This window comes from Mixophyes fleayi, chromosome 3, assembly GCF_038048845.1.
Source record: "Mixophyes fleayi isolate aMixFle1 chromosome 3, aMixFle1.hap1, whole genome shotgun sequence".
NCBI classification, from domain to species: domain Eukaryota; kingdom Metazoa; phylum Chordata; class Amphibia; order Anura; family Limnodynastidae; genus Mixophyes; species Mixophyes fleayi.
Genome location: NC_134404.1, coordinates 42,133,961 through 42,153,506, shown reverse-complemented (window position 1 = coordinate 42,153,506; position 19,546 = coordinate 42,133,961). Strand labels below are relative to the sequence as shown.

General features: G+C 39.0%; 1 long non-coding RNA gene across 1 annotated transcript; it reads right to left on the bottom strand.

The window, feature by feature from the left end:
- Positions 1 to 1,436: 1,436 nt before the first annotated feature.
- On the bottom strand, positions 1,437 to 17,818 carry LOC142142631 (uncharacterized). Its single transcript, XR_012689250.1, has 3 exons — positions 17,766 to 17,818; positions 11,209 to 11,373; positions 1,437 to 1,548 (listed from the first exon to the last, which is right to left on the bottom strand). It is a non-coding gene; the product is annotated as an uncharacterized LOC142142631 (long non-coding RNA).
- Between the last annotated feature and the right edge of the window lie 1,728 nt (positions 17,819 to 19,546).

Sequence of the window (19,546 nt, the reverse complement as noted above, 5' to 3'; positions counted from 1 at the left end):
ATATGACTGATGAACCCAGATTCTACACCATTAAGTTAAGAAAATTAAATTATTTTCAGTTTGTTGATGGGAGAATTAAATCACTGACAAAGCCTCTTAATGGAGAACAGTGGTAACAAGACTTTCAAATCATGTCCTTTAAAAAGATGTAACCCTAGACAACATGTACTGCACTATGTACTGTTCTTCTCAATGTAGTAAATTACAAAGATCAATCTTTTTGAATTTTAGACAAGATATACATTTTTATGGTACAGTGGTTAAGTGGTTAGCACTTCTGCCTCACAGCACTGAGGTCATGAGTTCAATTCCCGACTATGGCCTTATCTGTGTGGAGTTTGTATGTTCTCCCCGTGTTTGCGTGGGTTTCCTCCGGGTGCTCCGGTTTCCTCCCACATTCCAAAAACATACTAGTAGTTTAAATTGGCTGCTATCAAAATTGACCCTAGTCTGTCTCTCTCTCTGTCTGTGCGTGTGTGTATGTTAGGGAATTTAGACTGTAAGCTCCAACGGGGCAGGGACTGATGTGAGTGAGTTCTCTGTACAGCGCTGCGCAATAAGTGGCGCTATATAAATAAATGGTGATGATGATGATGATGGTGTTTTCAATTAAGAAGACACTGACTGTAACATCCTGCAAAATGTGTCTGTCTTTCCCCCACCGTTTACTAAGGTGAGGAGCCATTGAGTAGTGCACCAAATATCCTAATTACCCAACTGGGTAATGTTGTGCCTCTCCAAGGCTGCCTCCTCACCTACTCTATGTCAGTGCTAGCATCCCATTCCTAGAGCGTGGCGTAAGGTAGGGGGCAGCAGTGCTGAGGCCAGGCCCGGCGCTCCCATTAGGCAAGGTTAGGCAATTGCCTAGGGCGCCGGGCTCTGCAGGGCGCCTCAAAATTAAAAAAAAATGACCATGGTCATTTAAAACTGTCCGGAAATCCACGGGGAGGAGAGGGGGGAAGGGGCTATGAATCTTACCTGCATGAAGCTGCTCCTCTCTGCTCTGTCTCCTCCCCTCCGCTCACTGAGAGTGACAGGCCATGATGATGACATCATCACGGCCCGACAGTGTCTGTGAGGGGAGGGGAGAAGACAGAGCAGAGAGGAGCAGCTTCATGCAGGTAAGATAAAGAAAGACATGGGGAGGGGAGCTGAGGGGAGGGAAGCGCAGCGCCAATTTTGACAGAGTACCCACGGCGGGGGGGGGGGGGCGCCGATTTTTAAAGGGGAGGGGCACCGATTTTCACACTGTGTCTAGGGCGCCAAGGACCCTAGCACCGGTGCTGGCTGAGGCAGCAATAAATGTCTACTTAATTTAAAAAACAACTACCACCCCAAATAGAACTTAAAATGTTATAAAGTAAAATGTTTATGCTGAGACCTAAACAATATAGAATTGTTAGCATGAGCTACATGTGGAGGTCTTTGTTGTGAGATCTTTCCAGACGTCTAAATTATTTCCTTGCAGTCCTGTAATGATTGATATAGCCGCAATTATGAAAGATGCCTCCAACCTTCAGCACTTGAATCAATTCTGCCGGCATTGTTCTACAATATATAATGTCATAATATAAAGAGAGAATTATTTCAGCTTCTCCTGTAAATCAGCTTAAAACATCAATCATCCTCAGGATGTCTAAACCGTGGCATACATTCGCTGAAAATATTGATCGCTTAATTCCATTTGTCCTGCTTAATGTCATTCTTAAAGCTGATGTCTAACTTCTAGAGATTACTTGTTTTAGTATGTATGTTAAATTATTGAAAACATGTACACTATACGTTATCTTATTCTTTATATAGGATAAAATGCTTTTCATCTATTATATTCTTGTTCTTCTGAAGTTAATAGAAGTGTATAGAAATTAATAAAGACAATGGGAATATCTATGAAATTATTCCACAGGTAACTATGTAGAAAAGATGGCATTGTCCATAGCAACCAATTAGCTGTTTTCTTTCATTTTCTAAACTATAATTTAAACATGACCATTAGAAGCTGATGGTAGGGATGCATACCTCTCAAAAATTCCAATTTAATAATGAGGACAAGCCCATCTCATACACACACAATCATCTCTGAAACATACATTCACTGTCCACCCAGGAGTATAGTTTGCCTTGAAATATCCCAAAATTTCTGGGTCACACTTATGTTTTTCTTGGAGAAGTGGATTACTGTTGGCAAGTGATGGGACTGTAATGCCTGGCCCGCACAAATGTTTGTGACATATAATTGCTCTGGGATATTTTTTTGTTTAAGGGTTGGTATAAAAATGAACAGGTTCTGACTTACCCGCTAGTGCCTCAGTGACAACTGGGGATGTCGTGCGTTGGTGTGGCACTAATGCAGGTTGCACCAAAGTCTCTGGATGTATGATGGTGATGGCAGCAGTCCAACTGAGGTATAACCGCACATTTGATGGTCACACAACAGCTCGAAAAACATACTTGCTGGCAGCCAGTGACACATCTAAATTCACACCATTCTCCTTATAGAGCCAAGAAGTCTTGAGCTCCATCTTTATGGACTCTAATACATTTCATATATTTGAATGTTTCTATCATATCATCTCTGTCCTAACTCGCTTCTTAACTGTCCATGTTCAGCTGTTGAAGTCTTTCAAGTGTGTAAGATGGGCACCACGGATGAATGCTTGGTCACTGAACTCCAATTCTCGCTTCCATATTCCAACCTCAATTGATAGCCATTTTTTTACTTTCTTGGGCCATGAGTCAAAGCATCTCCATCCAGGATCCACAACAGGCGAGTGTCATGTATGCATTGCTCTGTTCTTTGCTATTACCCAGCCCTGTACTCATTGGCCCATTGCTTACCTCATTTGTGGACATTCATCTGGTTCTCCCTACCTACTCCACTCTTAGTTGATGGTTACCCTATGACAGGGTCTTTTTTCCCTGGATGTCTTGCTCTCTGCCTGCAAACAGAGCTTCCTGCTTTCCCATCTGATTTGCAGGCATCCACTGACTGGGCTTAGAATTAAAATTGTCTCCTTCCCACTCCCAATAGTGATGCCCCCTGTCCTTGTCCTCTCATGGCACATCTGCTCCTTCATCATCCGGTTGCTAGTACTGTATCTTTGGCAGTAAAACTTCTCCTTGAACCAAATCAATGTAAGAGCTGGATTGGCCTGCTTCTATGAGTCCATCCCTGCAGCCATCTCTACTGCTTCATCTTGACCCTGTCTGTCTGTTTTGACAGGCCTGGATTCTGGGTAAAGTGAGCAATAAGACCTCCCTGCATCCTGCTGGTTGTAAAGTGGTGTTCTACTTCAAGAAGGCTAATTCAAGGTCAACATCTGGTTCCAAGTTCGGGACTCCTTTGCTTTAAGCACCTGCTCCTGTAAGGCTTGGTTTCCTCAACTTGTCCTAGAGCCTCCAACACCAAAATCACTTGAAACTTTCATGCACTGGCGCCTCCATGAATACCTGGCCTCCTGATCTTTCTAATAGGTTATATCTTGGTCTGGCTCAGCAAACATGATACTTTCACCTAGGCCTGGCTCCTCCTCCTGATCTGTTGCTGCTATTTATCACTGGTGCCTCATTACTGTCAAGTGAACAATTTTGAATGATGCATTCATTAAGTCACTTGACTCAACTCCCAGAATTTCTAATTTTATTTATTCACTACATTAGAAGCACTACAATTAAATCTATTGCCTCTCTACCCTGTCTAGAACCACCCTTCTACAGCCTTCTACAGCCCAACTTTGGTTTCCCACTTGACGCTACTTCCACTAATATTACCAGCTATTACCCTTCGCCACTCCATGCCACACCAGTTCATCATGTCTCTGCATTCTACTCTCTTTCTAGAATGTAATTTCTAAGAGTACCCTCTCTCTCATCTGTCTGATATGTGTACCTCTTTGTCCACCCAGTTTCCAGATGTCCTGTTTTTTGTATGATCCTTCTTAATTTATATTTTATTTCCATGAATTATGCATATTTTGCTGTTATACCCAATGTATTGCACATGCAGGATTTTAATTTTGTGATCATGGTCATGCTATCTTATAGTTCATGCATCATTTTAATCATTTTCTATTTCATTAATGTCTTCTTGGAGATCGGCCTTTAGAACTGTACTTGTGATGAGTGCTTGTCAGTAGATAATAAAGTGACAATATAACCTCCCTTTTCCTGCTACTACTGCCTTTTCCTATTCAACCACTACTGATTTTTCCAAATGCTTGAATACACAACTTTCTTGCCTTACATAGCAGCTCTGTAACTATAAATTTAAGATACTTTTCCTCAGTTTTTGTTAACATCATAATATATGTTTTATTCTACTTTTGGGGTTTTGTGTAGCACATGCATTCATTTTGATGTTTTACATTTAAGAATCCATACGTTAGTAAATTCCTCTAATTTCAATAAATTACTACCTATTTGTGTGACTCCTTCTGGGGCATCAACTCTGTTACAAATGTTTGTGTCATCTATAAAAAGACATAGGGCTAGATTTACTAAAGGGCGGTTTGCTAGATTTACTAAAGCCCAAACCGCCGTCAAAGTGGCCAGAAATGACATTTTCAAAACCACTCCGCCAGACCGATTTTAACAATGATGAACATATAATCAGCCGGATTTACTAAGCTGGGGTTTTCAAAACCGCCCCAAAACAGCCATCCAAACGGCCAAAATGAAAGAGGTGGTTGTGAGTGGTGAGATTGCTCAAACTGCTGCTGTTTGATCTATTTTGCCATTCAGAGCATAAGAGAAAGCCCCATTGACATTTAAAATATTTGGAAAATCATTATTTATTGATAACGGGACAAAATGAATTTAATATTAACTTATGGGGGATTTTTTTTATATATATTTTTTTAAAGGGACACTATTATTGCATTATATTATGTGGGAAATGTGAATATATAATATTATTAACTGATTGTTAATTTATATTGCACAATTTGTCATTACTTATTGTCCGATTAATATAATAATTAAATAATTTTATCCCCTTAATATAATATGATGATTTTTTTTTCCCCTTATGAGTTATTATTTAATTCATTTTGCCCCTTAATCAATAAATAATGATTGCCAACCTAATTTACATGTCAATGGTGCTTTTCTTATGTTCTGAACGTAGTAAAAAAATAGGCAAAATAGTTCAAACAGCATGTTTAAGCTATCCAGCCATTCTGAAGCAGGTATTAAAACTGTCCTGTCCAGTCTTTTGGATGGCGGTTTGATGGCGGTTTCATCAGAACCGCCGGCGGTTTAGCTTTTTCAATCCGCTATACATCACCAGTCATTTTAAATTGAAGCCTCAAGCCGCCCTATAGTAAATGTGGCGGTTTGGACCAGTAAACCACCAGCGATGGGTGGTGGTTTCAAACCGCCACCAAACTCGATTCTTAGTAAATCTAGCCCTTAGCTTCTATTGTAGACCACAACTACTAAGGAATACATTAAACAAGACAGGACCCAAAACTGAACTACCAGCCCTTTCTCTGAGCTTACACCATTGACTACAACATTCTGCCTTCTGTCCTTTAGCCAAACTTTTATCCATTCCACTATCTCTCACAGTTTCTGAATTTAATATATTATGGGATACTACATTTAATGCTTTGCTAACCCTTGTCTGTCACTATAGTTAGTAAACCAAATCCACTATATATGATTAATTTGGATCTCGAGCGGTTGTCAGTGGAGCTGTTTGGACAGCTATCACCGCTTGTCATGTTATCAGCATTGACAACCTTGAAATATAACTTATGGCATGCACTTTCTCTAGGTTTGTATCCCTAGACAAATAAGCATTATTGACACTGATAACTCCCAGAACAAAAAGAGAAAGCAGAACTAATTTGAATTACATGCATTCTGAGCTGGTATAGTGCAATGATAGCTAACCTGTGACACTCCAGGTGTTGCAAAACTACAAGTCCCAGTATGCTCTGCCAGCTATTAGCTAGTTATCTACTGGCAAAGCATGCTGGGGCTTGTAGTTTCACAACACCTGGAGTGTTACAGGTTAGCCATCACTGTTATAGTGCATCTCTGGGCCCATAGCAAAATTTGGGTAAGGTGCCGGCAATGCCCCTGTAGCCTCCTAGGCCCCTGCTCTGCTCTAAATAGAGCACAGAGGGGGCCGGCTCAGAGCATGTGCAGGCATACTTGCCTACTTTCTTATAGCTCTTTCCGGAAGAGGGGCGTGACTGGAGGGTGGGAGGGGGCGGGGCGCGGCCAAACGCTTCATTATGGCCTCGTCCCCCGAGATGAAAATGCAGTTTTGTCGTGGGGGGTGGGGCCAAAATTACGCGATTCACCGCGAATCGCGTCATTTTGGGGTGCCAGTAGCGGGATGCGGGAGATTTGCCAGCTCTCCCGGGAGTCTGTGAGAACGACCTGAATTTTGGGAGTCTACCGGACATTCCGGGAGAGTTGGCAAGTATGTGTGCAGGTTTATTGCATGCGCAGTAATGCCCCCAAGTGGACACCTCGGGGGTAGCGGAGGCCTTGGAGGGTGGTGTGTGTGCGGCATTTGAACACTGAAATTTTATTTTTGTAAAATTGTGTACTGTTTAAATCTAATCATTTGTACCAATGGAAATGCAAAATGTTTTTGTCGTGAAATACTCTCTTGCACTCTTACAATGTTTTATCAAAGAATATGGGCACCAGCTAATCTAGATTTTGCCTTGGGCTATTTAGTGCTGGAGCAAGTATATTGACACTTGCACATTCCCTTTCTGGCGTAGACCTTGACATTATGAAATGATGAGCGGTAATGAATTATGGGGTATGTCTACCAATCAGCTACACGTATACATCCCTGTCCCTGTCATTCACAGGCACAAATATGCTTTGTGTGTAATAATCAACAGATAAGAAAACAAAAAGAATGAAAATGGAGAAATGTTCCCATTATGCTGGTAACAATCAGCAGGGGATCGCTGATGGGGAACTGAGGGGGAACAGAGGGTAGAGACTAACATAAATGGTCAGGATGGGTAGTTTGGGGGATGTATAGATGAATTATAACTTTTTTAGAATGTCATAGCAAAACAGGTAGGGTAACCAAGAGAAAGAGTCACAACAAAAGAACTGTCAGTAAGGTCAATGTTTGGAGCTGGCAGTCATACAGCAAAGGATCAAAACCCAAACAATATAGTCAGGCTGGTAGCGGCCAATATCAGGCATCAAATGACATAACACAGCAAAGTATATCTGACAAGGCTGAAGCAGAAATAGCACAAGGATAGAGAGTCAAGTTCCCACTCACACCACGATCTTGTGCCTATAGCAGCCGCCTTTCCCTTAAGAACAGTCCTCAGTTACTCAGATGTCCCCAGGATTTGTATGACAAATTGAACTTCAGAAAAGTAACAGGGCAAACTGAGGGTGACAGGACCAAAACAGAAAGACAAGGGAAGGCAGCAACAATAACATAAGAAACGCAGATACAGGCTAAATAAACAAGGCCAGGCCAACCTGTGGCTCTCCCAGTATGCCCTTCCAGCTATCGCCTGGCATTCTACTGGCAAAGTATGCTGTGCTTGTAGTTCCACAACACTTGGAGAGCCACAGGCTGGCCGTGCCTGGGCTAAACCATGGGACAGGGAAAACAGGATACACAAATCACAGATAAATACAAAACAGAAGACACAATAACACAGGCTATGTCTAAGACTAAAACACAGCAAGAGATCCAAAGAAACAAAAAAAGATGCAAATATAGACACGAAGTGCTGGAAACAGAGATAGGTCATATCCTTCTGCCCTTCACTGCTAGTAATAAAATAAGTGAAGTGTGTATGTATATATATATATATATATATATATATATATATATATATATATATATATATATATATATACTATGTATTGGAGATATGTACATATTTACTTACAGTTTAATGCACCTGTAGTAAACAGTGGGTATATTTACTGATCTACAGGTTTAAAAAAGTGGAGATGTTGCCTGTAGCAACCAATCAGATTCTAGTTATCATTTATTTAGTACATTCTACAAAATGACAGCTAAAATCTGATTGGTTGCTATAGGCAACATCTCCATTTTTATTAAACTTGCAGATTAATAAATATACCCCCAGGAGTCCATGATGTATTAGAGAATACCTTGCTAAATCCAGCCCTTTTATTAGCACTAATAGACCAAGTGTAATTCGAGTCTAATAACAATGATCCTGCTGGATATATCTTGACTAATTATTTACAATACATGTTAGAAGTCCTACATAGCTTGAGAGATGATCTAAGATTACCAGGCTAAGCAGTGGTTGCTGGTAATAGCTGCAGCAGACTGAGAAATGAATCATACAAGGGGCAGGTGGGCGTGTGGGGGAAGGGCTTGGAGAATAATGTCACTAAGCCCTGCCCCTAAACGATCATCACCATTTTGTCCTATACCAGCAGGGGGTGGGGCCACAATGACGCGTGAAACATGTCACTAAGCCCCATCCCCTCCATTTAACTTAGCAAACTGCCCGGGATTCGGGAGGTTGCCCTGCTCTCCCGGGAGATTCCCAGAAATGTGGGAGTCTCCCAGACATTCCGGGAGAGTAGGCAACTATGAAGTTAATGCTGGAGCAGTATACTCACTAGGGAGTATATTTATTAAACTGCAGGTTTAAAAAAAGCAAAAACAAATCAAAACTCTTTGCTGCAATAATAATAAAATTAGAAATGTACAATGTATACAAATGTAATAATCATAATTAAAAAATCTTAAAATGTTTTCTTTATTCTTATATTGCATGTTTAACCACCAATAGTTTCTGATTTACACTATGCTTACATATTGTAAGTTTGATGTTATGACGCTGGGCCTGATTCATTCAGGAAAGTTAAGTAAAAAATTGAGTAAGTAGTCTCCTGGAGAAAACCATGCAAGGGGTGCAACTTAGTTTTCTATTTTGCACATAAGTTAAATACTGTCTGTTTTTTCATGTAGCACATAAATACTTGATAACTTATTTGTACACTGAAATTTAAAGTTGATATTTGTGTACTATATGAAAAAAACAGACAGTATTTAACTAAATACGCCCATGCCTACCGTAAACCTTGTACCTATGTTACAGATGTCAAGCTGCACTCGTCTTGAGACATGTTCGACTCAGCATATGGGCTGAAGTACGTTCTTTTTGTGTGTGGATTTTTGGCCCTTAAATTGCGCCCAATTTCAATTTGCATTCCACTCTGCATTGATCATATAAAAGGTAAATAAAACAAGCAATGTTACTTTAATACCTTACAACACATTTTAAACTGCCCAACTCTCTCCAAAGTCTTCTCTATCTGAACAGTTCCAGCATTACACCGAAATGAATTCAATCAAAGTGTCAACACAATTATTGGTATACTTTTTACAAATGGATTGATTCTTACTGGCACACAGCTTTTCCAATCAAGTATTTCCCAAGCAATTGCAGCTTTTGTTGGACACCAAGGGTGTCATCTGATTATAGTGGGAGGGGAACCAAAATAACAGCTTACTCACCAACTCCATATTAAACATCTTACATATAGAGCCACTTTGCTCCAAAAGCAGTACTGCGATGGTTCAGAGGCTATATATAGGTTAATAAGTTAGTCCACAGAGTTCATAGTTCTCAAAACAATCATTGATACGGAATTTAGAACCATGAGTGGAATTCCACCATCCTCCTCCTCATCTTCATCGGCTATTTATATAGCGCTACTAATTCCGCAGCGCTGTACAGAGAACTCACTCACATCAGTCCCTGCCCCATAGGAGCTTACAATGATATATAAATGAAAAAATGTGCAGAACAACTGTACAGTAACATATTAATAATTTTCTTAGTATAGCTCACAAATGACATTGTACAATAATGTATTTTTAAATGTACATAGCGACTAAGTCAAATTAATATGAGCTAAATTTATTTTAATTTGTTTTAAAGTTCTTCTTCTAAAGAGAATTGGCTGATGGAGAATTTAATGACGGCAAGACAAAGAGCTTCCAATCAAGCTGGGTATGTTTATGATTGGCTTTTGTTAACAGCGCCCGTTAATACTGTAAAAGAGGGCAACAAAATACTTAACACAGCTTGATGTCAATAGGCTGGTTTCATTGTAATCAATATTTAATGTCTTCCATAATTTGTGGTTCCTGGAGCTTTCTTTAGGATGTAAATTATTGGAAAACTGCAACTTAACTGTGACATTCATATCCTGTGTATAATCCTCTAGAAAACATGTCCACAAGGTGTCCCGCAGAACAAGATTAATTTGTCAGTCATAGTGCTGTCCTCATGCTGGATGGACACAGACCTCTAACTTTTAGAAGGACACTGACATTCCCATGCAATGGGAAACTCAGAATTGATTAAGAGCAAGGAGAGTTTCTGGCATGTTAACACTGATGTATTTATTTCTATATATAATATGTGCCATAGAAACAGACAAGCTACATAGCGCAACTACATAACAAGGTCATTAACAACATACATGTGTGCTATAGAAATAGACAAGCTACATACATGCTATATAACAAGCTACATTACAACATACAGATCAAACCAAGGGAAATAACTTGAACTGTGAATTTTGTTTCTCACTACGTTCATCCGCTCCTTCCTACCTCCTTTCCAGCACTGAGTGGGGATATAGTTAAAGTGTATAAGTATGTAGAGCAATGTATAGTCATAGTACTGTAGTATATTTCTTCCATGCTGTCATGAAGCACAATTATTTACAGGAATAATAGTTCACATTCAGTTAGTTAACCCCCACAATACGTTTTATAGTCTCTCTACATTTACATTCAGTTGCTCACACTTAATAACCATTAGTGTCTACTCAAAACTCCAGAAAAATAAACTGAACCTACTTGAGGGTTCTATTTCTCATCCATATCACAAACCCACATTGCCAACCATTGCCTAACACAACGTTCTAGTGACATTGATAGACTTATTCCCCAGTTCCTTTGTATAGTATGTCATGCCATACACATTGCTAAAACCACACATTTAGTTCTTGCGAATAGTTTATTGCCAGGCAAATTGCTCAAGCCATATCTCCAGTGCCATTGCCAAAGACCCATGCCAGACATATTGCACCAATCGACGCCCAGCCAAATTTTCAGTCCCATAGCACAGCACCTTGCCAGCCACATTTCTAAGAGGTATTGCATAGGTACATTGTCCCAGTCACATTACCCAAAACATTTACCTGCTCAGAAGAGAGAGTGGTTCCCGATCCCGCACTTGACAGTGGGGTCCACTTTGTACATTATTGCATAAAGCCCTGAATTTCCTTGAAACCTCTAGGGACATCTTCAGAGACCACTACAGGGAATACTGGGACCTGGATCCCTGAGCATAGTAGGCAGAGTGACTGCAAAATAAATGTACATGACAAATTAATAGGTTTACGGTGACTCATCATAATCATCATCATCATCTATTTACATAGCGCCACTAATTGCGCAGCTCTGTACTCACATCAGTTCCTGCCCCATTGAAGCTTACAGTTTAAATTCCATAACATACACACTCAGACAGACTGACTACAGTCAATTTGATAGCAGCCAATTAACCTACTCATATATTTTTGGAGTGTGGGAGGAAACCCACGCAAACACATTATCTCATTATTATCAGCATCAGTTTCATTTATATTCCTTTTTTGCATTCACTTTATTCAATTATCATTTATCTACTGTACTCTCATATGCTAGTATTTATTGACTACCACCAGCTTCCATACAACTCAAACGTACAAGAGTTTGTACAATGATGCGCAGTATTCTGTCGTACAAGGTACAAGCTAAACATCAGAAAATATATGAAAAATTCCTGATAAAACACATATACTATATATAATTGAGTAAATTCAAAATAGTTCCATAAAATCTTCAGAACAATCTCATTTCATATATCTTAAACGTGTGAGTATTCTGTGATCCCCCTTGGGTGTTATGCTTACATCAACAGGCAGATGAGAATCAACTTCCCATATGGGATGTAGTATGATTTTAATATTCCTTAAGTTTGTTTTATGCGGCTGAGAGGAGAAAATCTGGTAGGAAGATTGGCTGTTATCAATAATACCTTTTATTGGATGTAATATGATTTTTAAATGTATTTGATAATAAAGGGCCTGATTCATTAAGGTTCTTAACTTAAAAAAAAAAGGTCCTATTTAAGTTTCCTGGACAAAACCATGTTACAATGCAAGGGGTGCAAATTAGTATTCTGTTTTGCACATAAGTTAAATACTGACAGTTTTTTCATGTAACACACAAATACTTGATAGCTTATTTGTACACTGAAATTTAAAGTTGATATTTGTGTGCTACATGGAAAAACAGTCAGTATTTAACTTATGTGCAAAACTGAATAGTAATTTGCACCCCTTGCATTGTAACATGGTTTTGTCCAGGAGACTTAAATAAGAAGTTTCTTAAGTTAAGATCCTTAATGAATCAGGCCCAAAGTTTTAAAAAGGGTAATCCGCCTAGATCCAGCTTTTGTTCTCTTTGTTCCATATTCCATGAATGATTATTTGGGAGTAAAAAGAAAGAGGATATATAAGAGAAGGAAGAACGAAAAGACCCTTATGGAAGTTGATTTTCTATTATATATGGTATATGTGTTTTATCAGGAATTTTCCATATATTTTTTGATGTTTAGCTTGTAACTTGTCCGACAGAATACTGAGCGCCATTGTACAAACTCTTGTATGTTTGAATTGATTTAATGGTTTGGTGGTATTCCACTTAGTTTGTTCACGGCTGCTCTGGTAATTAAAGTACCCTAGATCCATTCTGTTGTGTAGCTCCCATACAACTTTTTGGAATTGTAAAACAACTTTAGCCTGTATCCCTTTAATTTTGTAATATTTCCTTGCATCATTCATAGTCCTATGTTGTCTCTTTTCTCTATCAAAATAATTATTTCAACTAATATGCTATACAGCATTTTTTGTAATAATAGCAGTGGATAATTTGATGTTATCTCTTTGTAAAATCAGATTAGGAAACTCTCTTTTGGATGTAAACTTAAAGTCATTGTTAAAATTATTGTTATGAATAAAAGCAGTGCTTTTTTTGTAAGATAAAAGGTGCCGGAACGCACATCATGTAGTGAATTACTGTACACACACCCACACACGTCAGTTGTGCAACGAAAAATAACGGTCGCCGCCCGCGGTAAGCTCTCAGCGCGCAACCACACGACCAATCACAAGCTGAGCAGCGCCACAAGCCGAGCAGTGCCATCACAACCAGCGCGGACAAAGTTTGCATGCATCGGACTCAACACACAAGCAGCCCGCATGCACCGTTTTAATGATTTTGACGCCAACCTGCCACGCTCGACAAGGCAATTCCAGTCCACGTGGACCAAACATCAAATGTTCAAAAGCTACTTTTAAAACTTGGAAAATCCGTTGAAAAAAGGTGCCGGAACTCAGTTCTGTGAGTTCTATGACAAAAAAAGCACTGCATAAAAGTAATACAATCACCAATCTGTTCCGCGCTACCTTACCAAACCATTAAAATATTGCTGGCATACCTCAGAGGGATTATTGTTTAAAATATATTGTGATCCCCATACCCTCAGTTGTCAATGTGGGCTGGTATATGGTGGTGTGTCATACGGCTACTTCTCCTGTTGTTTTGATTGCAAAAGAAATTCCATTCACTTACATTTTCCATACAGCCAATTGAATTTCCACTTTGACCACTGCATACCATCACTTATAAATTTGCATAAGTAAGGCCAAAGACATTCCCCATTGCTGCACCACACATGTGGAGTTAGACCCATTCCAAATATGTAAAATAATTATGTGTTAATATAAAATGTACTAAATATAAAGTCGGCATGGGCTCTATTCATTTCATTCATTACATACTTCTATACCTATATACTTCTATAAACAATGTTGTATTGAGATGTAAAGAGATTGGGCATCAATAGTAAACCAATGATAGTCCTCATGGCATATAAAGTCCTTTTACAGATTTAAGATAGAGGTATTATCCTTCAAACAGGCTTTTAAGGAACGCTTATGTAGAAAGTACAATACTGGGATTGCTGGATGGACTTGATATACATATTGGAATTCATCTCTTTTATAAGGGGCTCATTTTTATCCACTTTTATTAGCTACAGGGCACTTGGTATTTGTAGCTGGGTCAAGGATGCGCACTGATCCAATTCCCCTATGTAACGACTCTGCCTATGTTTTGTATGTGTCAGCAGTACCTTTAATCCACCAGAGGTGCTGCTGTTCTGCCCCTGGACTATCCACCATGCCTGAAGGAGTTTATCCTCCTTCCTTGATTAGAACTGCACCTGGCTCAGAGCTTCTAATACCTGCCTCAACCTATGCTCAGTGCAGTTCATCGTTTGTACTTGGCTGCTACTGATCTCCTGTTGATCCCTGCTCCAGTGTTTGCTTTGCTGCCGTTTGACCTCCTGTTGTGACCCTCGGCTTGATTCCTGGACCCTGCTTGTTTGCCTGTTACCCTGACCTTCGGCTTGACTTCTGGACTATGCTTATTCGCTTGTGACCCTGATCTCTGCCTGGCTATTGGATTCTGTTTAACCTGATCTCTGCTTGATCCCTGGACTCTGTCTGCTTCCCTGGGCAGCCTCGTGCCTCCTGGACTGGGGTAACTTAGAATACTTGTCCTGCCATTTAACTGTACAGTCACAATTTGGAATCTGCTGCTCTGTGATCTCACCTGTTCATATCTGTGGATTTAAGTTATTCTTGTTTATACTGCAACCTGGAAATCTGCATATCCCACGTTCTGAATGCTTGTTTATGTGTTTGCCTGAATAAAGACATTTGCTTTATTATACTTCCGTTGCTGCTTTGTGAATGCACTAGGATTCATAACACCCTATATTGATTTCACTCACATTGAACAATTCAGCTATATCTGAAACGAGACTCACAAGAATTTTATATGCGCAGATGTGACCAGGCTTCTGTAACCGGGAATAGCACTTCATCTTTATAGCATTCAGTTGCACCATTGGCAACCAGAATCCAGCTTGTGGACCAGGTATCACGGCATTGCCACTGATTCAATCTGGCCTTGTTGCCGGGGTTCAAATCTTTTATTCAGGACACTAGTGGCCCAGTCCCCTAGCATTAGGTGTGAACCTCACGCTTTATTTTTAACTTTAATCTAGGTTAGATGATCCAAGACTAGTTGATATTCACTTCCTGTTTCAATGGACCTATCCACTTTCAACCACTATAGCACCATTTTTCTTTTCTTCCTATTATTGGTATTAGGCTAGTAATATATTCTCATGGTAATTTAGACCACAAAGTCTCCAAGTATTATTTTATTTGTTGTCCAAACATGTTCTGTAACACCCATTAATTGTCTATTGATTAGCCGTTACAAACTACACTATATACAATTTGCAGTACTGCTTTGAGCACACCCCCTTATGAAGTCTCTTGACAAAGTGCATATGGGGGAGTATTGCCATTATCATGTATACTCACCATTGGCTATATTGCCCTTTTTGTGGAAAGCACTTTTATAAGTGACATTTTGGGCAAGAAAATGGTCATTTTTAGGAGTGTCCAAATTGGACAAGTACCAAATAATAGATATCCCATTGTCTTCTCATTTTATGTACGCATTTTTAAACTGGTTTAATAAACTTTATTTTATTTTAGAAAATACGACACTATTACGTGTTATTTGCTTTATCCCTTATAAATCTTATATAATATTATGCTCACTATTATATGAAACCTCTAGTTTCTGGCGTTTCAAGAACCTGTGTAAATCCTCAAGAACCACATCAGCGCCAACACAACAGAGGGTTACATTGGCAGATGTATTTTCTATATAGTATTAAGGAAGACCTTTCTACATTGGGCAATTATCAATTGCCATATCCAGCACATGATTTGTCTGTCTTTCATACAAATCATCATAGGGAGCCTCCTTTTTTCCCCCTCCTACTGCATAATTGTTTTGTGTGTTATAATAAATACAAAAAAAACTATTTTTTTTTTTAAAGAAAATACGCACGCAATAGAACACAGAGATACATTTTCCACAGAACCTACTAAATTAGACTAGCGGCTAAGGAGCAGGCACAGAAGCAAAGAGATTCTGGGCTCAAACCAAAGCAGATCGTTACCATTCAGCCCATTACTACTCCTAATAAGCCCCTAAAATGTACATATCTACCAATTCTAATACTATGCATTTGTGATATGTGCACATTTACGTACAGTTTAATGCACCTGTAGAGTCCAGCAAACCCCAATGCATCAGAAAATAACCTTTTAATCCCCACCCTTAATCACTTAATTAATATCAAGTGTTATCTCAGCCCAATAACAGCTATCTGGCCCAATATATCTTGACTAATTATTCACAATATATGTTACAAGTCCTACCTAGCTTTGTGAGGTAAGCGTAGACATTGTGACATCTGGTGACATACCTAGCAACAACTAACTCTGACAAGGCCAGATAAAATATAAAAAACAGCCACTACAGGGTAAATAAAACTTCTTCACAAACAAAAATCATCAGATCAGTTTCACACTGGTCACTAAAATAACTTAACAAATCAATCAATCAATCAATCAATCATTTCAATTCTTTAGTTGCTCATGTAAACTCCATTCAACAAGCCCATTTACAAGGCAGACCTGCATTAAGTAAAAAAACAAGTAACAATATTTTTATAAACAGACAAATAAATAGTAAATGGAAGAGTAAACATTTGAGGTAATGCATTACTTGCAATAGACATGATAAATAAAAATAAATTTCAATTCGGGTAAAACGTAGTAAGTGGAATATATATAACAACAGGGTAGTAAGACATTAAGATTTAGTAAACACATTGTAATCCAACTAAGAGATTTGTTAAAGTAGGCGGTATAAATAAAGTTATGTATAGCTAGTTTAAAAGAAACCCTACTGTATCATGGGGAGACATGTGCCAGGAGAGAGGACAACCAGTTGAGAAGAGGGGTCTGAAACTGTTACAATACTAGGAATGAAGGAGACACAGGGAAATGTTTTGCAGTGATCAGAGAAGAAAGGAGTATGGAGGAAAACAGGGAGGTTGAGTAAGGGAAGTGGAATATGCTGGGATCATTGGAAACAATTGTAGGCTTACGTAATGTATTAAAGTATAAACTCATAAACTAGACCTGTCTGTACTGCAGTCCATTGGAGTAACAAAAATTCAATTGTATCCTACATGCCTTTAAATATGACCTGCTATAAAAAATGATCAATAATATCCTCAGAGTTTAGGGGTAAAGCAAAGAGAGGCCTTGGATTTGGGTCATCATCTATATGTAGCCTCCGGACATTAAATTCCGTAAGTAGTCATAATATTTGAGAAGTTTGCGTTGCTTTATTTTTAACTCGTTTATTTCTGGAGGTGTTTTCAAGCCCAATAGCCCCATAGTATGGCCTTATCTGTGTGGAGTTTGTATGTTCTCCCCGTGTTTGTGTGGGTTTCCTTCCGGGTGCTCCGGTTTCCTCCCACACTCCAAAAACATACTAGTAGGTTAATTGGCTGCTATCAAATTGACCCTGGTCTGTGTGTGTCTGTGTGTTAGGGAATTTATACTGTAAGCTCCAATTGGGCAGGGACTGATCTGAGTTCTCTGTACAGCGCTGCGGAATTAGTGGTGCTATATAAATAACTAGTCAAGATGATGATGATAGTTATGTTTAGTAGTAAGTGTTGCTTAATGTTGTCAATCCTAGTTACCTTATTACAGACGGTCTGAGACTCCAGGCTGAGCAGTGGTAGCCGGTAATAGCTGCAGCAGACTGAGAAATGAATGCTGAGTCGGTTACACTTACACTTGATAGGTCTCTGTGAGGTAGGCGTTGGCATTGTGACATCATGTGTGGTAATGCATACGTCATGTGATGTACCTAGCAATATGCTGATAAATATAAAAACAGCCCCTATAGGGTAAGTTAAACCTCTTCACAGACAGAAACCATCAGACGTGTATCACACTGGACACTAAAATAACATAGATCAATGCTTGTTCAGGCGGACACCATTGAACAGGTTCATTTACAAGGTAGAGCTGCAAAAAAGAAGTTTCAATAGACTAAACAAATAGAATGCTATTACTTATTATTTTGTGGCACCATAAGAATTCACTCTGAACATGCCCAGCAAGTGGGTGCTGTCTTCTTTTTTGCTTTCTGCTCTTTCTGTGCATATTTAAGCAAAACTTTTTTTTTTGTACGTGAGATGGGGAATTGTTTTATTGATGCCTAACAGGGAATGCGTTTGTTCCACATAAAACATGGGTGTAAGTTTTACGTAAGTGTATGTAAGTTTTACAAGTTTTTCAGTGACTTGTCCATGGCGTGAGCCAAGTGCACATTACTGGTGCAGACGCGCATTTTTTTGTGCAATTTACTCCCATCTTGTGCCGAAATTAGCATCAGGCCCGTAGTGCTCACTACAATTCCACATATTAGAAACACAAATTGGGCCGCCATACTCACTGTAAGTTTATTAATTAACAATGGAACCTTTTAGATGCTATATGGCTACTTTAAAATTCTCTCTGTGCAGAGATGTTCCTCCCATTAGGCAAGCTGACAGCGGATGAGGTATACTTGTAAATATTCCCTCTATCTTGCCACTTATCCACTCACCATGCCAGTTACTGCTCTCCTAACGCAGTGAGCAAACCATAACCAGAGAATTGGGAGGGCAGGGTGGGGGCATACAGCAATACAAGTAAAAGATGGCCCTTAACTCTAAATTAAAAACAGGGAATGCTAGTTCAATAGATTGAGATATATTTTAAGTTGGCCAACTCGTGTCAAAGTCTTCCCTCTCTGGCCAGTTCCTATAATACACCAAAATTTATGCAATCAGAGGTTCAACACAATTATTTGATTCTTACCTTGATAAAGCTAAGCGAAACGCGCGTCGGGCGTTTCTCTGTGTGCTTGCTTGTACTTCTCACTAAATACAATATGACCTTAGTTATGCAGGGCTATTAGAAATATTAGCATCCTAGAGTGCAGGGAATTATAGAACCGAGGGGTTAAAATAAGGAGATAAGCACTGCAACGATAGTACAGCTATAAACCAAATGTTATCTGAATGGACTCTATATAGGTAGAACTTTTCACTCTCCATAGGAGATCCTATATTCAGTTGTTAGTATTGTCATTTAGGTACATATAAAGGTATTAAGTAATCCCAATTTATAAGCTATTATCATTAAGAGTCTCAGGGAATTATTCTTCTGACTCTCTATAGATGTTACAAGAAATCCCTGTCATCAATATTCAATTGGTGAGGGATATAGTAAACACAGCCTAATTTTGATGAATTATATACTTACCATATTTACAAAACTGCATAGGTCATTAATTAACTCAGAGAAGTTTTTGCGCACCCAGAGTTTTAACTCACATATTCACTAAATCACTTTCAATTTCGCGCTATTTTAAGAAGACTATTTTATATAAAATATTAATAAAGGTTATATTTTAATCAATGTTGTGTCA